The 21,861-nt window shown below is 44.1% G+C and overlaps 1 protein-coding gene across 2 annotated transcripts in view; it reads right to left on the reverse strand.

Annotated features, from left to right (window-relative positions):
* Positions 1-21,861, reverse strand: part of LOC126095093 (EF-hand calcium-binding domain-containing protein 4A-like) — an 850,382-nt gene that overhangs the window by 205,342 nt on the left and 623,179 nt on the right. The gene's annotated exons all lie outside the window — the stretch shown is intronic.

Below are 21,861 nucleotides of genomic sequence, written 5' to 3' on the forward strand. Positions count from 1 at the left end.
ATCTGTTCAATACCTCCTGAGTAGTTATGTGAACTACCCATCTAATCTTCAGAATTCTTCTGTAGCAGCACATTTCCAAAGCTTCTATTCTCTTCTTGTCCAAACTATTTATCGTCCATGTTTCACTTCCATACATGGCTACACTCCATACAAATACTTTCAGAAACGACTTCCTCGATGTTAACAAATTCCTCTTCTTCAGAAACGCTTTCCTCGCCATTGCCAGTCTACATTTTATATCCTCTCTACTCCGACCATCATCAGTTATCTTGCTCCGCAAATAGCAGAACTCCTTTACTACTTTAAGTGTCTCATTTCCTAATCTAATTCCCTCAGCATCACCCGACTTAATTTGACTACATTCCATTATCCTCGTTTTGCTTTTGTTGATGTTCATCTTATATCCTCCTTTCAAGTCAATGTTCATTCCGTTCAATGCTCTTCCAAGTCCTTTGCTGTCTCCGACAGAATTACAATGTCATCGGCGAACCTCAAAGTTTCTATTTCTTCTCCATGGGTTTTAATACCTACTCCGAATTTTTCTTTTGATTCCTTTACTGCTTGCTCAATATACAGATTGAATAACATCGGGGAGAGGCTACAACCCTGTCTCAACCCTGGCACCACAGTTGCTAAAAATGGAATCGAACCTGAACTAGAAAGTATTTTGTGTGCTACAATTTGCCCGCTGCCAATCGGTAGGTGGTATGCGAAGAGCCTTCTGTGGTAAGTATCACAAGAAAACATCACTTTACAACAGAATAGTCAACTGGTATAAGAAATTGGAGGAGGATGCTTGCTTGTGGGATGCAATGTATTGGGGGCCATCGAGCGTATAAGAACATACAGTGGACCGTGTAAGTTATGTGACGTTGCCAATCCCACAAAGACTGTCTATGAAGCTAGTGGAGCACTGAACATCCCGCAACCAAGAGAGCAAGCGATTAATAGGGAAACCATACAAATTGAGGGGTGCACTCAGCCTTGTGATGCCAATTGAATAGTAGCGGCTCTGATCAAAGCATCATAACGACCGGGGGAGCGGTGAGCTGACCACACGCCCCTCCTATCCGCATCCTCATCTGAGGATGACACGGCGGTCGCATGGTCCCGATGGGCCACTTGTGGCCTGAAGACGGAGTGCTTGATACAAATTGCAGATCCTGCAATTAGGACGACTTGAAAGTTACGGCGCGGCAAACTGCGCCTTCTGCACTTCATTGATACGCACAACCATCCAGAAAATGACGACTTCGCAAGCAAATTAAACTTCAGTAACGAAGACACTTTCCATATTCAGGGAAAGGTCAGTGAACACAAGACACGCATATTGTCACGTGAAACTGTCGAATACGTCTTTTATCCTGTGAAAGTTAACTTGCACTGTGCCGCTAATTTCGACATGCTGAAATTGTGGCTCAGGGCACCACTTGAAGCTAACAGTAGGGTTTTCATCTTTCAATAATACGGCGCCTCCACGTTTCCGTGACTGTGTACAAGATTGACTGAATGAGACTTTGCCACGTCGCTAGACTTGACGTCTTGAGATTTTTCTTTTTGGGATTACATTAAGTGTAGAGTTTATGTCCCACCTCTACCACGGATCCTCGAAGACTTACGACAGCACGTCGCTGCAGCTGTTTTTACCGTCACTCCTGACATGCTGCGTCAGGTATGGCCGGAACTCGACTACCGATTAGATGTAAGGAGTGTGTCGAAGTGCGCACAGCTTGTCTTTCACATACTGTATCATTTGCTACCTTCTTCTTGATCATTTATCTTTACCAATTTTTTCTAAACGTGTAGATGGACTTTATAATTACCCTGTATTCTCTGACTACAGTACCAGTGAGTCACAATTGGAACGAGCCAATTTGTAGAAATTCCTGGGTATAACTGCCTCCACGGCTGAGAGTCGTCGCATCTGTCAACCCTGTGGAGGAGACAGGTTCAGTTCCAGACATTTCTGTTGATTCTTTCTTGGTCGGAGCACTGGAGAGGGGTGCAGTCAGCTTCGTGAGGCAAACTGAGGAGCGGCTGGAAAACGTCTTGGAAAGACAACGGCCGGGAGAGCGGTGTGCTAGTAGTAGTTGTAGTAGCAGTAGTAGTAGTGTAAGGGACAGTGTAATGAAAACCAAACATGCACGACAACAGGACCATGGAATGATTCCATTTAAAAAGTAATCACCACAAGCGTTAAGACATTTATCCCACTGGGAAACGAGACGATAAGTTCTTATTTTGTAGAACGCAGTCGACCGATGACGCATCCATGCACTCTTGCACTTCCTCGTCCGACATCGGAAGTTCACTGAGGCTTTTTGTAGATGATGCAGTGTTGTATCGACAGGTTGTAACAATGGAAAATTGTACTGAAATGCAGGAGGATCTGCAGCGAATTGACGCATGGTGCAGGGAATGGCAATTGAATCTCAATGTAGACAAGTGTAATGTGCTGCGAATACATAGAAAGATAGATCCCTTCTCATTTAGCTACAAAATAGCAGGTCAGCAAATGGAAGCAGTTAATTCCATAAATTATCTGGGAGTACGCATTAGGAGTGATTTAAAATGGAATGATCATATAAAGTTGATCGTCGGTAAAGCAGATGCCAGACTGAGATTCATTGGAAGAATCCGAAGGAAATGCAATCCGAAAACAAAGGAAGTAGGTTACAGTACGCTTGTTCGCCCACTGCTTGAATACTGCTCAGCAGTGTGGGATCCGTACCAGATAGGGTTGATGAGATAGAGAAGATCCAACGGAGAACAGCGCGCTTCGTTACAGGATCATTTAGTGATCGCGAAAGCGTTACGGAGATGATGGACAAACTCCAGTGGAAGACTCTGCAGGAGAGACGCTCAGTAGCTCGGTACGGGCTTCTGCTAATATTTCGAGAACATACCTTCACCGAAGAGTCAAGCAGTAAATTGCTCCCTCCTACGTATATCTCGCGAAGAGACCATGAGGATAAAATCAGAGAGATTAGAGCCCACACAGAAGAATACCGACAATCCTTCAAATGGCTGTGAGCACTATGGGACTTAATATCCCCTAGAACTTAGAACTACTTAAACCTAACTAACCTAAGGACATCACACACATCCATGCCCGAGGCAGGATTCGAACCTGCGACCGTAGCAGTCGCGCGGTTCCGGACTGAGCGCCTAGAACCGCTAGACCACCGCGGCCGGCCGGACAATCCTTCTTTCCACGAACAATACGAGACAGGAACAGAAGGGAGAACCGATAGAGGTACTCAGGGTACGCTCCGCCACACACCGTCAGGTGGCTTGCGGAGTACGGATGTAGATGTAAATGTAGAACCAAAATGTTCAAATGTGTGTGAATTACTAAGGCACCGAACTGCTGAGGTCATCGGTCCCTAGACTTTTTTTTTTGGTCATCAGTCTACTGACTGGATTGATGTGGCCCGCCACGAATTCCTTTCCTGTGCTGACCTCCTCATCTCAGAGTAGCACTTGCAACCTACGTCGTCAATTATTTGCTTGACGTATTCCAGTCTCTGTCTTCCTCTACAGTTTCTGCCCTCTACAGCTCCCTCTAGTACCATGGAAGTCATTCCCTCATGTCTTAGCAGATGTCCTATCATCCTGTCCCTTCTTTTTATCAGTGTTTTCCACATTTCCTTTCCTCTCCGATTGTGCGTAGAACCTCCTCATTCCTTACCTTATCAGTCCACCTAATTTTCAACATTCGTCTGTAGCACCACATCTCAAATGCTTCGATTCTCTTCTGTTCCGGTTTTCCCACAGTCCATGTTTCACTACCATACAATGCTGTACTCCAGACGTACATCCTCAGAAATGTCTTCCTCAAATTAAGGCGGTATTTGATATTAGTAGACATCTCTTGGCCAGAAATGCCTTTTTTGCCATAGCGAGTCTGCTTTTGATGTCCTCCTTGCTCCGTCCGTCATTGGTTATTTTACTGCCTAGGTAGCGGAATTCCTTAACTTCATTGACTTCGTGACCATCAATCCTGATGTTAAGTTTCTCGCTGTTCTCATTTCTACTACTTCTCATTACCTTCGTCTTTCTCCGATTTACTCTCAAAACATACTGTGTACTCATTAGACTGTTCATTCCCTAGAGTTACACACTACTTAAACTAACTTATGCTAAGAACAACACACACCCATGCCCGAAGGAGGACTCGAATCTCCGGAGGGAGGGGCCGCGCAATCCGTGACATGGCGCCTTAAACCGCGCTGCCACTCCGCGCGGCGACTGGAACCGACGTCCACGCCAGAAATGTGAAAATCACATGGCGGCGGGTGCGGGCTCTACGGAGAAAGCTGCAGTGTCTCCCAACCAAATAGCCAGAGCGTAGCCATCTTACGATTGGCAGTGTGGGAGTGGCCGTTATGCTCTTCTTGTCGAGTTCCTCGAGCATTACAATCAATGTGCGGCGCTATGAAGAAACACTGCAGAAACTGCAGCGTGCCATACGGTCGAAATGCCTTGAAATGCTGCCGGACGGAGTCATCCTGCTGCACGATAATGCCCGCCACCACACCGCCGCTCGGAAGAAGGCCACGCTTCGGCGATTTGTTTGGGAAACACTGCGACACCCTCTGTACAGCCAGGATCTTACACCGTGTGATTTTCATATCTTTGGCGACCCGAAGAAAGACATGTGTTGACGTCGGTTTCAGTCGGACAAGGAGGTACAAGGTGCGTGCCGCTGTTGATCCATCAGCGGTCTACCGCGTTCTATGAAACAGGAACTGATCGTCTCGTCTCCCACGTCTTAAGACGTGTGATTACTTCCGAATGGAACCATTCCGTGGTCCCTCTGAGGCAGGTGACCTAAATCTGGGTGGGTGGATGAAGACTGGAGCCACCACTCTCCCGTTAACAAAGCCACTCTGTTCAAACCAGTGCTGCCTCATTCGGTTTATACTTAGTTTCCAGCACTGTTTTACGAATACGTTATTTAACAATGTCGAAGGGTAACCCGGTGCCCCTCCATACAGCGTCTGAATGTCGTCATACGGCAGCTGCTATCCCGGCAACGTCCACTTAAAGAGTTTCAAGAACCAGATTTAAGTGGCGAATCTAGGAATGTAATACAACCTTCTACGCATGGCTCTGGGACGGATCGCCACGATTACACTGATAATGAGTGCGCAGTGACGTCGAAGCGACCATCCATCCCGCACTGAACTGTAGCTACTACACACATCAAAAAAAGTTTTGCATCGCCTCGGTTCCGAGAGTTCCGGAGACTGTAAAGAAAACTGGAAGAGAGATCAACATAAACATCATTTCCGCCCTTTTTATGGCTCATGAAAACCACACAATGCATGTTGTACCACCATACAGCCAGATCTTCAGAGGTGGTGGTCCAGATTACTGTACACACCGGTAACTCCAATACCCAGTAGCACGTCCTCTTGCATTGATGTATGCCCGTATTCATTGTGGCATACTGTCCACAAGTTCAAAATTGTTAAGGCTTTCGTGGCCACTTGTGGACAAACTGCCTATTGGCTTCTGTCTCGGGTTCTTCGGCCGACGTTCATCTAATGATTTTTCTGACGTTTCGCCAGCACGAGTGGCTGCATTGTCAAAGCTTCACCACCGGCAATGGAGGGTGAAGCTTTGACAATGCCAGCCACTCGTGCTGGCGAAACGTCAGAAAAATCATTAGATGAACGTCGGCCGAAGAACCCGAGACAGAAGCCAATAGGCAGTTTGTCCACAGGTTCATTAAGGCACTGTTGGTCTAAATTGTCCCAATCTTCAAAGGCGATTCGGCGTAGATCCCTCAGAGTGGTTGGTGGATCACGTCCTCCATAACCAGCCCTTTTCAACTTATCCCAGGCATGTTCGATAAGGTTTATTTCTGGAGAACATGATGGCCACTCTTGTCGAGATGTCGTTATTCTGAAGGAAGTCATTTATGAGATGTGCACGATGGAGACGCGAATTGTCGTTCACGGAGACGAATGCCTCGCCAATATGATGTCGATATGGTATCACTATCGGCAGAAGGATGGCATTCATGTATCGTACAGCCGTTACGACGCCTTGCATGACCAACAGCGGCGTACGTCGGCCCCACATAATGCCACCCCAAAATGGCAGGGAACCTCCACCTTGCTGCACTCCCTGGACAGTGTGTCCTACGCGTTAAGCCTGCCTGGGTTGCCTCCAAACACGTCTCCGACGATTGTCTGGTTGAAGGCACATGCGACACACATCGGTGAAGAGAACGTGATGCCAATCCTGAGCGGTCCATTTGGCATGTTGTTGGGCCCATCTGTACCGCGCTGCGTGTTGTCGTGGTTGCAAAGATGGACCTTGCCCTGGACGTCGGGAGTCAAGTTGCGCATCATGCAGCCCATTGCGCACAGTTTAAGTTGTAAAACGACGTCCTGTGGCTCCACGACAAGCATTATTCAACACGCTGGCGTTGCTGTCAGGGTTCCTCCGAGCCATAATCCGTAGGTAGCGGTCATCCACTGCAGTAGTAGCCCTTCGGCGGCTTGAGCGAGGCATGTCTCTGTATCTCCTCCATGTCCAAACAACATCGCTTTGGTTCACTCTGAGACGCTTGGGCCCTTCCCTTGTTGAGAGCGCTTCCTGGAACAAAGTAACAACAAGAACGTGATCCTACCGTGGTATTGACCATCTAGGCATGGCTGTACTACAGACAACACGAGCCGTGTACCTCCTTCCTGGTGGAATGACTGCAACTGATCAGCTGGCGGACCCACTCCGTCTAATAAGCGCTGCTCATGCATGGTTGGTTACATTTTTGGGTCGGTTTAGTTACATCTCTGAACAGTCTAAGGGACTGTTTCTGTGATATAATATCCACAGTCAACGTCTGTCTTCAGGAGTTTTGGGAACGTCGTGCAGACGATGTTAGTGTTATAATAAATCCCACTAGAGAGAAAGAAGCAACGGAAGAGTTAGTAAATGATACTCCAAAGAATTATTAAGCGGTTGAAAATCGCATTACGTTCAGTTCTGTACGATGCAGCGAATTGGCAGGAGTCAGTACGTAAGGTAGAACGCTCCACATTTTTGGGTGTACATATTGATGAAAACTTGAACCGGAGAAAGCATATTACTGAGCTTCTCGAACAATTAAGTTCAGCTACTAATGCTTTTCGCATAATCGCTAATCTTAGAAACAAAACGACTCAAATATAATAATTCCAATCCCAAAGAAAACAGGTGTTGACAGATGTGAAAATTACCGAACAATCAGTTTAATAAGCCACAGCTGCAAAATACTAACACGAATTCTTTACAGACGAATGCAAAAACTAGAAGAAGCCGACCTCGGGGAAGATCAGCATTTCTAGACTTAGAGAAAGCTTTTGACAATGTTGACTGGAATACTCTCTTTCAAATTCTAAAAGTGGCAGGGGTAAAATAGAGGGAGCGAAAGGCTATTTACAATTTGTACAGAAACCAGATGGGAGTTATAAGAGTCGAGGGACATGAAAGGGAAGCAGTGGTTGGGAAGGGAGTAAGACAGGGTTGTAGCCTCTCCCCGATGTTATTCAATCTGTATATTGAGCAAGCAGTAAAGGAAACAAAAGAAAAATTCGGAGTAGGTATTAAAATCCATGGAGAAGAAATAAAAACTTTGAGGTTCGCCGATGACATTGTAATTCTGTCAGAGACAGCAAAGGACTTGGAAGAGCAGTTGAACGGAATGGACAGTGTCTTGAAAGGAGGATATAAGATGAACATCAACAAAAGCAAAACGAGGATAATGGAATATAGTCGAATTAAGTCGGGTGATGCTAAGGGAAGTAGATTAGGAAATGAGACGCTTAAAGTAGTAAAGGAGTTTTGCTATTTGGGGAGCAAAATAACTGATGATGGTCGAAGTAGAGAGGATATAAAATGTAGACTGGCAATGACAAGGAAAGCGTTTCTGAAGAAGAAAAATTTGTTAACATCGAGAATTGATTTAAGTGAGAGAAAGTCATTTCTGAAAGTATTTGTATGGAGTGTAGCCATGTATGGAAGTGAAACATGGACGATAAATAGTTTGGACACGAAGAGAATAGAAGCTTTCGAAATGTGCTGCTACAGAAGAATGCTGAAAATTAGATGGGTAGATCATAAAACTAATGAGGAAGTATTGAGTAGGATTGGGGAGAAGAGACGTTTGTGGCACAACTTGACCAGAAGAAGTGATCGGTTGGTAGGAGATGTTCTGAGGTATCAAGGGATCACCAATTTAGTATTGGAGGGCAGCGTGGAGGGTAAAAATCGTAGGGGGAGACCAAGAGATGAATACACTAAGCAGATTCAGAAATATGTAGGTTGCAGTAGGTACTGGGAGATGAAGAAGCTTGCACAGGATAGAGTAGCATGGAGAGCTGCATCAAACCAGTCTCAGGACTGAAGACCACAACAACAACAACAACTTCCACCCAATAACGTCGCACGGAAAAATTTTCTGGGATAATTCAACACTTAGAAAGTACTGATTGCACAAAAGCGAGCAGTAAGAATAATACGTCGTGTTCACCCACGGACGTCATGTAGGTGCCTCTTCAAGGAGCTAGCCATTTCAACTGTGCCGTCACAGTATGTATTTCCGTTAACGAAATTCGTCATAAATAATCCATCACAATATGAGAACAATGGTGGTGTACGTACCTACAGCACTAGAAGGGGAAAATGCCCACTGTTAAAGCTGTTTTGTTGGTTAATTTGGGGGAGGGGATCAAACACCGAGGTCATCGGTCCCATCGGATAATGGAAGGATGGGGAACGAAGTCGGCCGATTAGGAATATAGGAAATCACGGAAAACCTAAATCAGATGACAGGACGCGAGTCTGAACCATGGTCCTCCCGAATGCGAGTCCAGTGTGCTGACGTCAAAGCTGTCAGTGGCTAAGGTAGGAGTTCAATATACAGGTATGAAAATTTTTGATCATTTGCCCACTAAGATTAGCAAGTCCCAAACTAATTTAAAATCATATCTCCTGGACAACTCCTTCTATTCCACCGACGAATTTTACTTACAAACTGGTACGCAATCAAACACCACTTCTTACGTGAGTACGAATAAAATGATATTGTATACATAAATGTTAACAGTAACAATGTATACCTATCTCGCAAACTGACACGTTCCACATCATTTCGATAGGAGAATCTTTCAAAGCCGGCCAATGTGGCCGAGCGGTTCTAGGAGCTTCAGTCCGGAACCGCGCTGCTGCTGCTACGGTCGCAGGTTCGAATCCTGCCTCGGCCATCGATGTGTGTGATGTCCTTAGGTTAGTTTGGTTTAAGTAGTTCTAAGTTCTAGGGGACTGACGACCTCAGATGTTAAGTCCCATAGTGCTTAGAGCCATTTGAACAATTTGAATCTTTCAAATGACCTGTGGAACATGTAAGTACCTAATCAGCTAACTAACGCCCTGTGCCTTCGCACAATTACAGTAGTATGGCTCAAAAATGACGAAAATATATGGTTGATCCGTTTATGTACAATGTTTTTCTCGTTGACGATGGTTGTAACGAAACCGGTAGAGAGTAAACATGAAATTATACAGCTGACGGCACAAATATGCTTTTCCCAAATTTCACAATTCTACTACAGACTTACGTCATCGGTACTGGCCTACAATTAAGTCCATCTTCCCTACCTTTTCGTGTGCAGAATTCGATATGCGAGAACATATGGGCGAACAAGGAGAATTACCGAGTGCATTTTCGTCAGCGTGTGGAATCGTAAGAGAGGACCGGATGTGAAAGGAAGAGATGGCCAGCCGCGCGGGGGCGGGGAGAGCAGGGGCGCTCTAAACGGCGCTGCGAAAGCAATTTGCATGGCCAGATTGCGACGGCGCGTCACCCGGCGCCAGGCCGCCGTGTTTACGGCGCGATAAAAGCCCAGCCGGCTGTGACGCCGCTGTAATTGCGACCGGAACGGAGAAGAGACGAGAGGAGAAGGGAAGAGCAGGCCACGCCAGCGAGCTAGCTGGCTGGCTGGCTGGAGGCGCAGAATTGCGTCGCATTGTCGGCCGGGCGCGCGGTGCCCTGAAAGGTCACCTCCCCCAGCTCTCGTGTCGGACACGGCCGATGTAGCCCCGCAGCGTTGCGGTGCGACAACACCTTTTCATCCCCGGGTAACAGCTGCAGGTGAGCCCTCGAATTACTGCCTCGATAGTTGTCCGACAGAATATGAACTCATCCGTGGCAACCAGCGCGGGCTCCACAAACATCGGCCTGGGGCGACACACCCACTCGCGATGGAAATACAGCGTGTCCATAATTAAAGTTCCAGTTTCAAAACGCTGCAGAAAGGGAACCACTGGTCAGAATGACGTCGTATTATTGATGCAGGGGGAAACATCATGCAACAAATAAAATTAAACGAAAATTTTACCAACAGGTGGCGCTGTATGGGTATTAAGGGGACCACACCCTGCCTATCTAACCCATGTTAATTCACGCAAGTATTTGACCCATTTCTGAAAAACCTATTTTATGCAGGACCTTAATATTTTTACTTTATGGTACATGATGCTAATAGAATCAACTCTACTAAAATCTGATTTATCCATTTTATAGTTTTTAAGAAATACTTTTTTAAATTTATTAACAAAAAATATTAAGTTTTTTCTGCAAAATTTATTTTTGTGAACTTGCTAATGGGGTTCAAATGGCGCTGAGCACTATGGGACTTTATTAACATCTATAGTCATCAGTCCCCTAGAACTTAGAACTACTTAAACCTAACTAACCTAAGGACAGCACACAACACCCAGTCATCACGAGGTAGAGAAAATCTCTAACCCCGCAGGGAATCGAACCCGGGAACCCGGGCGCGGGAAGCGAGAACGCTACCGCACGACCACGAGCTGCGCACTGCTAATGGGGGAATATTAATGAATGTACTACCAGAGGTGGCTTTTTATGTTATGCAGAGTCTCTGAAAATTTTATTCATTTATCTATGATAGTTTCTGATATAATGCGCTATGTTGTTGTGGTCTTCAGTCCTGAGACTGGTTTGATGCAGCTCTCCACGCTACTCTATCCTGTGCAAGCTTCTTCACCTCCCAGTACTTACTTCCACCTTCATCCTTTTGAATCTGTTTAGTGTATTCATCTCTTGGTCTCCCTCTACGATTTTTACCCTCCACGCTGCCCTCCAATGCTAAATTTGTGATCCCTTGATGCCTCAGAACATGTCCTATCCACCGGTCCCTTCTTGTCAAGTTTTACCACAAACTCCTCTTCTCCCCAATTCTATTCAATACCTCATCATTAGTTATGTGATTTACCCATCCAATCTTCAGCATTCTTCTGTAGCACCACATTTCAAAAGCTTCTTCTTGTCCAAACTATTTATTGTCCATGTTTCACTTCCATACATGGTTACACTCCATACAAATACTTTCAGAAATGACTTCGTGACACTTAAATCTATACTCGATGTTAACAAATTTCTCTTCTTCAGAAACGCTTTCCTTGCCATTGCCAGTCTACATTTTATATCCTCTCTACTTCGACCATCATCAGTTATTTTGCTCCCCAAATAGCAAAACTCTTTTACTACTTTAAGTGTCTCATTTCCTAATCTAATACCCTCAACATCACCCGACTTAATTCCACTACATTCTGTTATCCTCGTTTTGCTTTTGTTGATGTTCATCTTATATCCTCCCTTCAAGACACCATCCATTCCGTTCAACTGCTCTTCCAAGTCCTTTGCTGTCTCTCACAGAATTACAATGTCATCAGCGAACCTCGAAGTTTTTATTTCTTCTCCATGGATTTTAATGCCTACTCCAAACTTTTCTTTTGTTTCCTTTACTGCTTGCTCAATATACAGATTGAATAACATCGGGGAGAGGCTACAACCCTGTCTCACTCCCTTCCCAACCACTGCTTCCCTTTCATGCCCCTCGACTCTTACAACTGCCATCTGCTTTCTGTACAAATTGTAAATAGCCTTTCGCTCCCTGTATTTTACCCCTGCCACCTTTAGAATTTGAAAGAGAATATTCCACTCAACATTGTCAAAAGCTTTCTCTAAGTCTACAAATGCTAGAAACGTAGGTTTGCCTTTCCTTAATCTTTCTTCTAAGATAAGTCGTAAGGTCAGTATTGCCTCACGTGTTCCAGTATTTCTACGGAATCCAAACTGATCTTCCCCGAGGTCAGCTTCTACCAGTTTTTCCATTCGTCTGTAAAGAATTCGTGTTAGTATTTTGCAGCTGTGGCTTATTAAACTGATAGTTCGGTAATTTTCACATCTGTCAACACCTGCTTTCTTTGGGATTGGAATTATTGTATTCTTCTTGAAGTCTGAGGGAATTTCGCCTGTCTCATACATCTTGCTCACCAGATGGTAGAGTTTTGTCAGGACTGGCTCTCCCAAGGCTGTAAGTAGTTCTAATGGGGCATATGTATTGAAAATTTTAGTTTGCGGGAAATTGACTGTAAGGAAAAAGCTTTTGAAATTTGTTACATACAGTTAATTAAAACTGTCCTGCTGCATATGATGACCGTTCTTTGGCCTCTAGCTGGTCTTCCAGCTTCTTTTTTACCTTCCTGGATGTTTGTCCTGCTTTCTTGGCCATATTAGATACAGACTTGTCTGCATCGGCTATCCTCATTTTATCGCAATGTTGCAGCCCAGTGATCATATTTTCACCAGGATTAATTCCCAGCTTTTTCGGTACCCAACACTTTCCAACATTTCCACAATTGAATGTAATAACAGCATCATGAACTCCTAGTTTCAGTGTGTGCATGCCTACAAATACAGTTTTAGGAAGGCGGTTCCAAATTATACTGTTGAAACATTCATTTGGGTTCTGTGTCTGCCCATCCACACATTTCCTTAGAAGGTCAGGATGAGCCAAGTGTCTGGAAATAGGTTTAATTGTTGTAATAACAGCAGCAGGAAGAGAATGCTGGTGAGAATAAGATTCTCAAGTTGCCTGAGCCATATTGTATTTGCACCACGAATTTTCTCCTGATGGACACAATCCATGACATGGCTTATCATCAGGAGAGGACTTACGGAAGAATATCGCCCAAACATCTCTCTTCATTGCCTCCAGATTTTCTTTATTTCTTCTAATTGCCTGCCTGTAGTATACCTGAAAGTTTTAGTTAACCGACCCTGTCCAGTCAACAATTTTCCATCTTTCCAAACGTTTTTGAACGTGGCCTACACATTCTATTTTGCTAATGATGCACCTCCGTATGGCTTAGAGTTCACCACATTCTTGTATGCCTTACTGACACCATCGCCCAAACATTTGGTGTATTGTGCGCCACTAGTTTCTACGGAGCTATGAAATATTTGTTGTACTCCACGAACTTCTATACCAGCACTTGTTCCTCTAAAATTAGCCACACAGTTGTGTTCTTTATGTTCATTAACTTTACAACATTTGCAATATTTAGACATTATCTCCACATCTAACACTTTACCGTTGTCTACACTCGTGGCAGTCACTACTCCATTCAGAGAAGTATGTCCTCTTTTCTGCCAACTTCCATCAAGTGCAATTGCAATATCCTAACATCCATCATTTTCTTCCACTGCTTCCCTAGCAGCCAGTTTCATGCTTTCCTCACGGACCTCACATACAGCTTTCTCTAATATTGCAGTCAGTTTTTCAAATTTATTTGGTGGTTGATGTAAGTTCATCACTGAACAAAATGTTCTCCCTGCAGCCATGCCCTTGCCAATGGATCGTAAGGCATAAACTTATCTAGTATTGATTTCATGAGGGCCACTTGCATCTGATTTTGAAGAACTTATAAATGAAATCACAGCTGAGCATTTAGTGCGAAATAAATCCAAAGCAATTGCTACGCCTATTCTCTCACTGGCACTCTCACAAATTTTCACACTCTCTGACTCACCACACTGTCTACATTGCACAAATTTAGAAATTACATCTGATAATATTCTCACGTGTATAATAATGTTACTGCACCCATTGTCAGTAGTAAATTCGTTGTAACTCTCTTGAAAAATGGTGAGAGCTTCTTTGATGTTGCAGTTATTGAAGAATTACAATTGGAAACATCGTTGCCAGGCGACATAACCTCTTGTACAGGAAGCTTCCTAAACTTGTTTCCCCTAAATTGTTGTTTCTTGAAAATGCTTTTACGTCTCCTCAGCTTCAATAAACACAACAAAACACACGTAAACAAGCACTCCAAACGTAAGTATAACAACTACTCGCAATCACGCTTGAACAAAACTAACCGCGTGTTTGAATGCGTGTTGTTTACAAACAGCAGAAACACAAGACTACCGACCGTTGCATTCCAAGGATATAGCCAACACACTCGGGAGTAAAAAAAAAAAAAAAATCCCTAACGTGCAATGTAGGGGATATAAAGATCTAAAACATATGCAGAAAAGTGGGTGACAGAAAAGTGGGCGTGGCACATAAACACACGTGGTAAAAAAAAGCTCTTGAAATGCTGAAAAAAAAATTTTTTAAGCAGAATCCTTTTCAGAGTACTGAAATAAAATCTTAAAAATCCATCGAAATATGATGAAAACGGAAAATCAATTTTTCTCGACCTGATCCACGGTGTGGTCCCCTTAATGTAACTAGGGTCGGCTACAAATGACAGATGAGTCGCAATACGAAAGCTATGGCTTGCGTTGCACAATACACCATCCGCACTGTTCAACGTGCATGACAGTACAAGTTCGGCAGCCAAACGCGTGGCAATGTCAGTTAGGTGAGCCCATTCACCACGGCAAGTTCGTTCCATAACGGATGGGAAAAACCGGTTTTTAATTGTCCTGAGACCAAAAATCGCATAAAAAGGATTGTGACATCGTTTTTTAATTGCCATTGGACCAAAAAAACGCATTAAAAGCAAAATGACATCTGTTTGTAATTGACTGGCTCAAGACTTGCTCAGTATGCTGCTCACCGTCTTTCGCCGCAAGCTGAAATCGAGAAACTGCGTATTCCACAACAAATCGGGCAGTCTCTGAGGTGGCCTTCAGAACGCGTTGCGCAAAGCGTGCCTTCAGTTGAGGTGCGTTCGTGACTGGAGCACTGAACAAAACAACCTCTTTCAGATAACCCCACAGCCAGAGGTCACACGGATTAACGTCATGTTATCTGGACGACCAGGCTGTACGGAAATGAGGCTGATATTTCCAGCATTTCCGAAACGCCTCTGCAGCAGCAGCTTCACTAACTCTGCAGTGCAAGGAAGATAAACATCTCGCGTAAAAATTATCCTACTCACTCACTCACTCCGTCGAAGGAGTGGAATGACGTTGGTGCGGAAAAGAATTTAACAGCATTTACCAGAGACGGTACAGTTAACAGGATCCGCAGGATTCAAGTCCTCCAAAAAATACGCCGTCAACCGCACCGCAGAGAAGCCTTCGCAGAATGAAATCGTACCGGTTGACGCGCGTGAGGATTTTGCGTTGCTCATTCTGCAAATCCACGTACTGACATGGCTTTGCAGATGTAAATGGGCTTCGCCTGTCCACACAATTCTCCATGGTCATGCGACCAAAAAATCCAGAGCGAACGTTTGTCTTGCTCGAACGACAGCAGATAGCAACTCCTAAACACTGGTGATTTTGTATTGACAGCTATGCAGCCCCCCCCCCCACCCCCCAAAGAACCATGGACCTTGCCGTTGGTGAGGAGGCTTGCGTGCCTCAGCGATACAGATGGCCGTACCGTAGGTACAACCACAACGGAGGGGTATCTGTTGAGAGGCCAGACAAACGTGTGATTCCTGAAGAGGGGCAGCAGCCTTTTCAGTAGTTGCAGGGACAACAGTCTGGATGATTGACTGATCTGGCCTTGTAACACTAGCCAAAACGGCCTTGCTGTGCTGGTACTGCAAACGGCTGAAAGCAAGGGGAAACTGCAGCCGTAACTTTTCCCGGGCGCATGCAGCTTTACTGTATGGTTAAATGATGATGGCGTCCTCTTGGGTAAAATATTCCGGAGGTAAAATAGTCCCCCATTCGGATCTCCGGGCGGGGACTACTCAAGAGGACGTCGTTATCAGGAGAAACAAAACTGGCGTTCTCCGGATCGGAGCGTGGAATGTCAGATCCCTTAATCAGGCAGGTAGGTCAGAAAATTTAAAAACGGAAATGGATACGTCCAAGTTAGATATAGTGGGAATTAGTGAAGTTCGGTGGCAGGAGGAACAAGACTTTTGGTCAGGTGAATACAGGGTTAGAAATACAAAATCAAATAGAGGTAATGCAGGAGTACGTTTAATAATGAATAAAAAAATTTGGCGTGCGGGTAAGCTACTACAAACAGCATAGTGAACGCATTATTGTGGCCAAGATAGACACGAAGCCCACGCCTACTACAGTAGTGCAAGTTTATATGCCAACTAGCTCTGCAAAGGATGAAGAAATTGATGAAATGTATGATGAGATAAAAGAAATTGTTCAGATAGTGAAGGGAGACGAAAATTTAATAGTCATGGGTGACTGGAATTCGAGTGTAGGAAAAGGGAGAGAAGGAAACAGTAGGTGAATATGGATTGGGGGGAAGGAATGAAAGAGGAAGCCGTCTGGTAGAATTTTGCACAGAGCATAACTTAATAATAGCTAACACTTGGTTCAAGAATCATAAAAGAAGGTTGTTTACATGGAAGAATCCCGGAGATACTAAAAGGTATCAGATAGATTATATAATGGTAAGACAGAGATTTAGGAACCAGGTTTTAAATTGTAAGACATTTCCAGGGGCAGATGTGGACTCTGACCACAATCTATTGGTGATGACCTGTAGATTAAAACTGAAGAAACTGCAAAAAGGTGGGAATTTCAGGAGATGGGACCTGGATGAACTGAAAGAACCAGAGGTTGTACAGAGTTTCAGGGAGAGCATAAGGGAACAATTGACAGCAGTGAGGGAAAGAAGTACAGTAGAAGAAGAATGGGTAACTCTGAGGGATGAAGTAGTGAAGGCAGCAGAGGATCAAGTAGGTAAAAAGACGAGGGCTAGTAGAAATCCCTGGGTAACAGAAGAAATATTGAATTTAATCGATGAAAGAAGAAAATATAAAAATGCAGTAAATGAAGCAGGCAAAAAGGAATACAAACGTCTTTAAAATGAGATCGACAGGAAGTGCAAAATGGCTAAGCAGGGATAGCTAGAGGACAAATGTAAGGATGTAGAGGCTTATCTCACAAGGGGTAAGATAGATACTGCCTACAGGAAAATTAAAGAGACCTTTGGAGAAAAGAGAACCACTTGTATGAATATCAAGGACTCAGATGGAAACCCTGTTCTAACCAAAGAAGGGAAAGCAGAAAGATGGAAGGAGTATATAGAGGGTCTATACTAGGGCGATGTACTTGAGGACAATATTATAGAAATGGAAGAGAACGTAGATGAAGAGGAAATGGGAGAAACGATACTGCGTGAAGAGTTTGACAGAGCACTGAAAGACCTGAGTCGAAACAAGGCCCCGGGAGTAGACAACATTCCATTAGAATTACTGAAGGCGTCGGGAGAGCCAGTCCTGACAAAACTCTACCATCTGGTGAGCAAGATGTATGAGACAGGCGAAGTACCCTCAGACTTCAAGAAGAATATAATAATTCCAATCCCAAAGAAAGCAGGTGTTGACAGATGTGAAAATTACCGAACTATCAGTTTAATAAGTCACAACTGCAAAATACTAACACGAATTGTTTACAGACGAATGGAAAAACTGGTAGAAGCCGACATCGGGCAAGATCAGTTTGGATTCCGTAGAAATATTGGAACACGTGAGGCAATACTGACCTTACGACTTATCTTAGAAGAAAGATTAAGGAAAGGGAAACCTACGTTTCTAGCATTTGTAGACTTAGAGAAAGCTTTTGACAATGTTGACTGGAACACTCTCTTTCAAATTCTAAAGATGGCAGGGGTAAAATACAGGGAGCGAAACGCTATTTACAATTTGTACAGAAACCAGATGGCAGTTATAAGAGTCGAGGGGCATGAAAGGGAAGCAGTGGTTGGGAAGGGAGTGAGACAGGGTTGTAGCCTCTCCCCGTTTATATTCAATCTGTATATTGAGCAAGCAGTAAATGAAACAAAAGAAAAATTCGGAGTAGGTATTAAAATCCATGGAGAAGAAATAAAAAACTTTGAGGTTCGCCGATGGCACTGCAATTCTGTCAGAGACAGCAAAGGACTTGGAAGAGCAGTTGAACGGAATGGACAGTGTCTTGAAAGGAGGATATAAGATGAACATCAACAAAAGCAAAACGAGGATAATGGAATGTAGTCGAATTAAGTCAGGTGATGCTGAGGGTATTAGATTAGGAAATGTGACGCTTAAAGTAGTAAAGGATTTTTGCTATTTGCGGAGCAAAATAACTGATGATGGTCGAAGTAGGGAAGATATAAAATGTAGACTGGCAATGGCAAGGAAAGCGTTTCTGAAGAAGAGAAATTTGTTAACATCGAGTATAGATTTAAGTGTCAGGAAGACGTTTCTGAAAGTATTTGTGTGGAGTGTAGCCATGTATGGAAGTGAGACATGGACGATAAATAGTTTGGACAGGAAGAGAATACAAGCTTTCGAAATGTGGTGCTACAGAAGAATGCTGAAGATTAGGTGGGTAGATCACGTAACTAATGAGGAGGTATTGAATAGGATTGGGGAGAAGAGGAGTCTGTGACACAACTTGACGAGAAGAAGAGACCGGTTGGTAGAACATGTTCTGAGGCATCAAGGGATCACAAATTTAGCACTGGAGGGCAGCGTGGAGGGTAAAAATTGTAGAGGGAGACCAAGAGATGAATACACTAAGCAGATTCAGAAGGATGTAGGTTGCAGTAGGTACTGGGAGATGAAGAAACTTGCACAGGATAGGGTAGCATGGAGAGCTGCATCAAACCAGTCTCAGCACTGAAGACCACAACAATAACAACAACAGCTATGCAGGATGTTTCGAAATATTTATGCACCGTGCTACCAGACATGTACAACGTTCGAGCAATTCTCCGTCCCGTGCATGTTACAAAATCACCTCTCGATGCGTCCTGCAATGCTGCGGTCACATCTTAGACAGACTTCGGATCAATTGCATACCTCCCTCTGCCACATTCCACTTCAAAAAAACATGTCTCTTCGTTTTTTGTTTTTTTTTTTTAAACAGTTTAAACAGTTTTGATCACAATTTATTTATTAGGGTGACCGGTTTCGACCACTACTGTGGTCATCTTCAGACCATTGAGTAAGAACCTCTTTCTCGTGGTAAACCGCTTGAGTAAAGACTTTCGGTAAATGTGGAGCGGTAAATGTGGAAAAGTGAGCTACGGCGACGTTATTACCAAGTGCGTCCAGACAGAAACAGCGTACAGTTATTCTCTTCGTGACTGCCGAAGTACAAAACCGGTAGACATCCATTGGAGAATGAAGAGTGCGTATGGAATATAATGTTTCTTGAAAACCACCGTTGTGAAATGTTGTGTCAAAAATTCGTACTGTGTGCGAAGTACACTAAAATCAAATAAAATAATCCACAAGTCGGTATTATAATTATTATTAATTACATCTGAAATAATGTCTTTGTTTGTCAGCGCCATCTTTGGATTAGCTGTTTCTCTAACAGTAAAATTTTACTGTCAGTTTGTTCTCATGTCTGCTGATTGGCACGTGATCTTACGCGGAACATGACTTCACTTCAGGCTAGAGTGCTTTCTCCTACAATATAAATTCGCGTGCGTACTTACGCTATTAAATACGTTGTAATTTGTCTGGTGTAAGTTAATATGGCGTATAGCTGCTAGCGCTTCAGTACTGAGCAGATTTACATTGCTGACTATATAGATGTCTGCGTACTACAGTTACGATGAACATGTACCATTAGATTAGATTAGATTAGATTTACTTTCATTCCAATTGATCCGTAGTGAGGAGGTCCTCCAGGATGTGGAACATGTCAGAAAAACAACAATACATGACAAATATTTACAACTAAAACAAATAAGGTAATGTACCATTCCACAGGTCCCAAGTGGAATGATCGTCATTTTTTAATGAACACTAAGAGTCATTTTACAAATACTGATGCTTTTTATTTTGCTTTTGTGTGTCAGCATGCAAAGAATGTTGATTCTGTACATTGTTAAGTGCATGTTCATATTCTACGGGTGTGTTTAGCATTCGATTTGTGATTATTGTCGTAGCTATAATGTAATAAGAGCGTTTTTCATGAACTTGTTCTTATTCTGTGATGAGTCTGATTGCTGCTAAAAGTTTTATCCCGAAATTCTTCCAGTGCTGATGGACAAAATATTCGTGCAGCTTGTGAAGATATCATTCAGACTGTATAACGTTAGCTGCCTTACCAGTAACAAAGTTGTTACTAGTTTTAACTGCAGAATATCATACTACTTGGTGGGAACTTCAGTATTATCAACGGAGAGATAATCTGGCGATGGAAGGATTTATAGGCAAGGAGGGGGAGGGGCGACGTAAGGGACAGATGAATAATAGAATAAGCAGAACACATTAGAGAAGATATCAAGTGGAGTAGTAATGTCAAGACTAGAAAACCAGAAGTAGGTGATAAAGAAGTAGAATTGTTAGAGGGGAAAACTACCCGAAGCAGACGACAACTAGATAATACAAAACGGAGATGGAAAGATAAGACTGGTGCCTTGAGAAATACGGTAGCAACAATAATTGTAGTTATATGCGTTAATCACATGAACCGAAACAGAAGGATTCTACTGGTCCGCCTCCATAAGTGGGTGGACAGTGCGCGCGATTGCCAGGTGGGGGACCCAGGTTCAATTCCCGCTACTGGCATGGGGTCCTGTCAGCCTTGTGACGACAACTTGAGTGAAAAGTGGCGGCTCCAAGGTCAGGGAAGCCGACAACGGGCAGGAGAGCGGTGTGCTGACCACATACATCTCCGTGCCGCAAGAGAAGACTGTGTGGTAAGGAAGACACGGCGGCCGGTCGGCATCAAGACGCACTCGGTCGCTAACCGCGGTGTTGACGGCAGATCGAAGTGCATTCGGCTACAATTGTTGACTCAGCATGATGATGTTCCTTGTCATTCTAGCTCTGAGATGAAATACGAGTATCAGCTGCTCGTTGCTACGAGCGACGTGCTGTACAGTTCACTGGTAACGAAAGCCCTAGAATCTCGACGAGATCTTACGCAAGACTGCGACAGAGAGCTCAAACACAGGCGGTAAACGGGCGACTCAGGAGTCGTCGCTGCTAATGAATAGCACCTTGAGGAGGCAGTTGCTCGTGTGCGGCGAGGTCGGTGGCTTCACAGCGACGATAAGCAGGGGCTAAAACGTAAGACGCCTTTGTCTTTCTGTCCAGCCTACGGTCGATTTGTACAGACGACTTGAAGTTAAAGCTGAAATGTGGAAATGGTCTCAACTAAGAGCCACGTCATTTTTCTCTTGCGTCGTCAGATCCACCACGTTGCTTACTTGCCTCGGGAGGAAGACTTGCGGACTAGCTCGACCATCCACTTCTTCTGCTAGACAGCCTTTTTTTTAACGCTTTAACTGACAACAAGCAACACTAGGTCTGCAGCTTGTCGCCTAGTGGTGCCGGCACGGTAGCTCAGCGCATTCCGCAGAGGCCTGACTGACCTCTGTAATAAAAAAAGAAACTGAGTGAAGTATTCAACGATGAACGTAACGAAGTGTCATGTGAAGTCCGCCCAGACCAAATGCCGAGAGGGGGAAAAAAAAGGTAGCTAGCGTCAGTGCTTCTGTGTCGTACTTTCAGGGTTTCGATTCCCGGCTGGGTCGGACATTTTCTTCGCTAGGGGATTGTGTTTTTGTCCTAATCGTTTCTGTGGTTTGTATATTACAGCCAACCGGTTGCAAC

This window comes from Schistocerca cancellata, chromosome 1 (assembly GCF_023864275.1).
Source record: "Schistocerca cancellata isolate TAMUIC-IGC-003103 chromosome 1, iqSchCanc2.1, whole genome shotgun sequence".
NCBI lineage: Eukaryota > Metazoa > Arthropoda > Insecta > Orthoptera > Acrididae > Schistocerca > Schistocerca cancellata.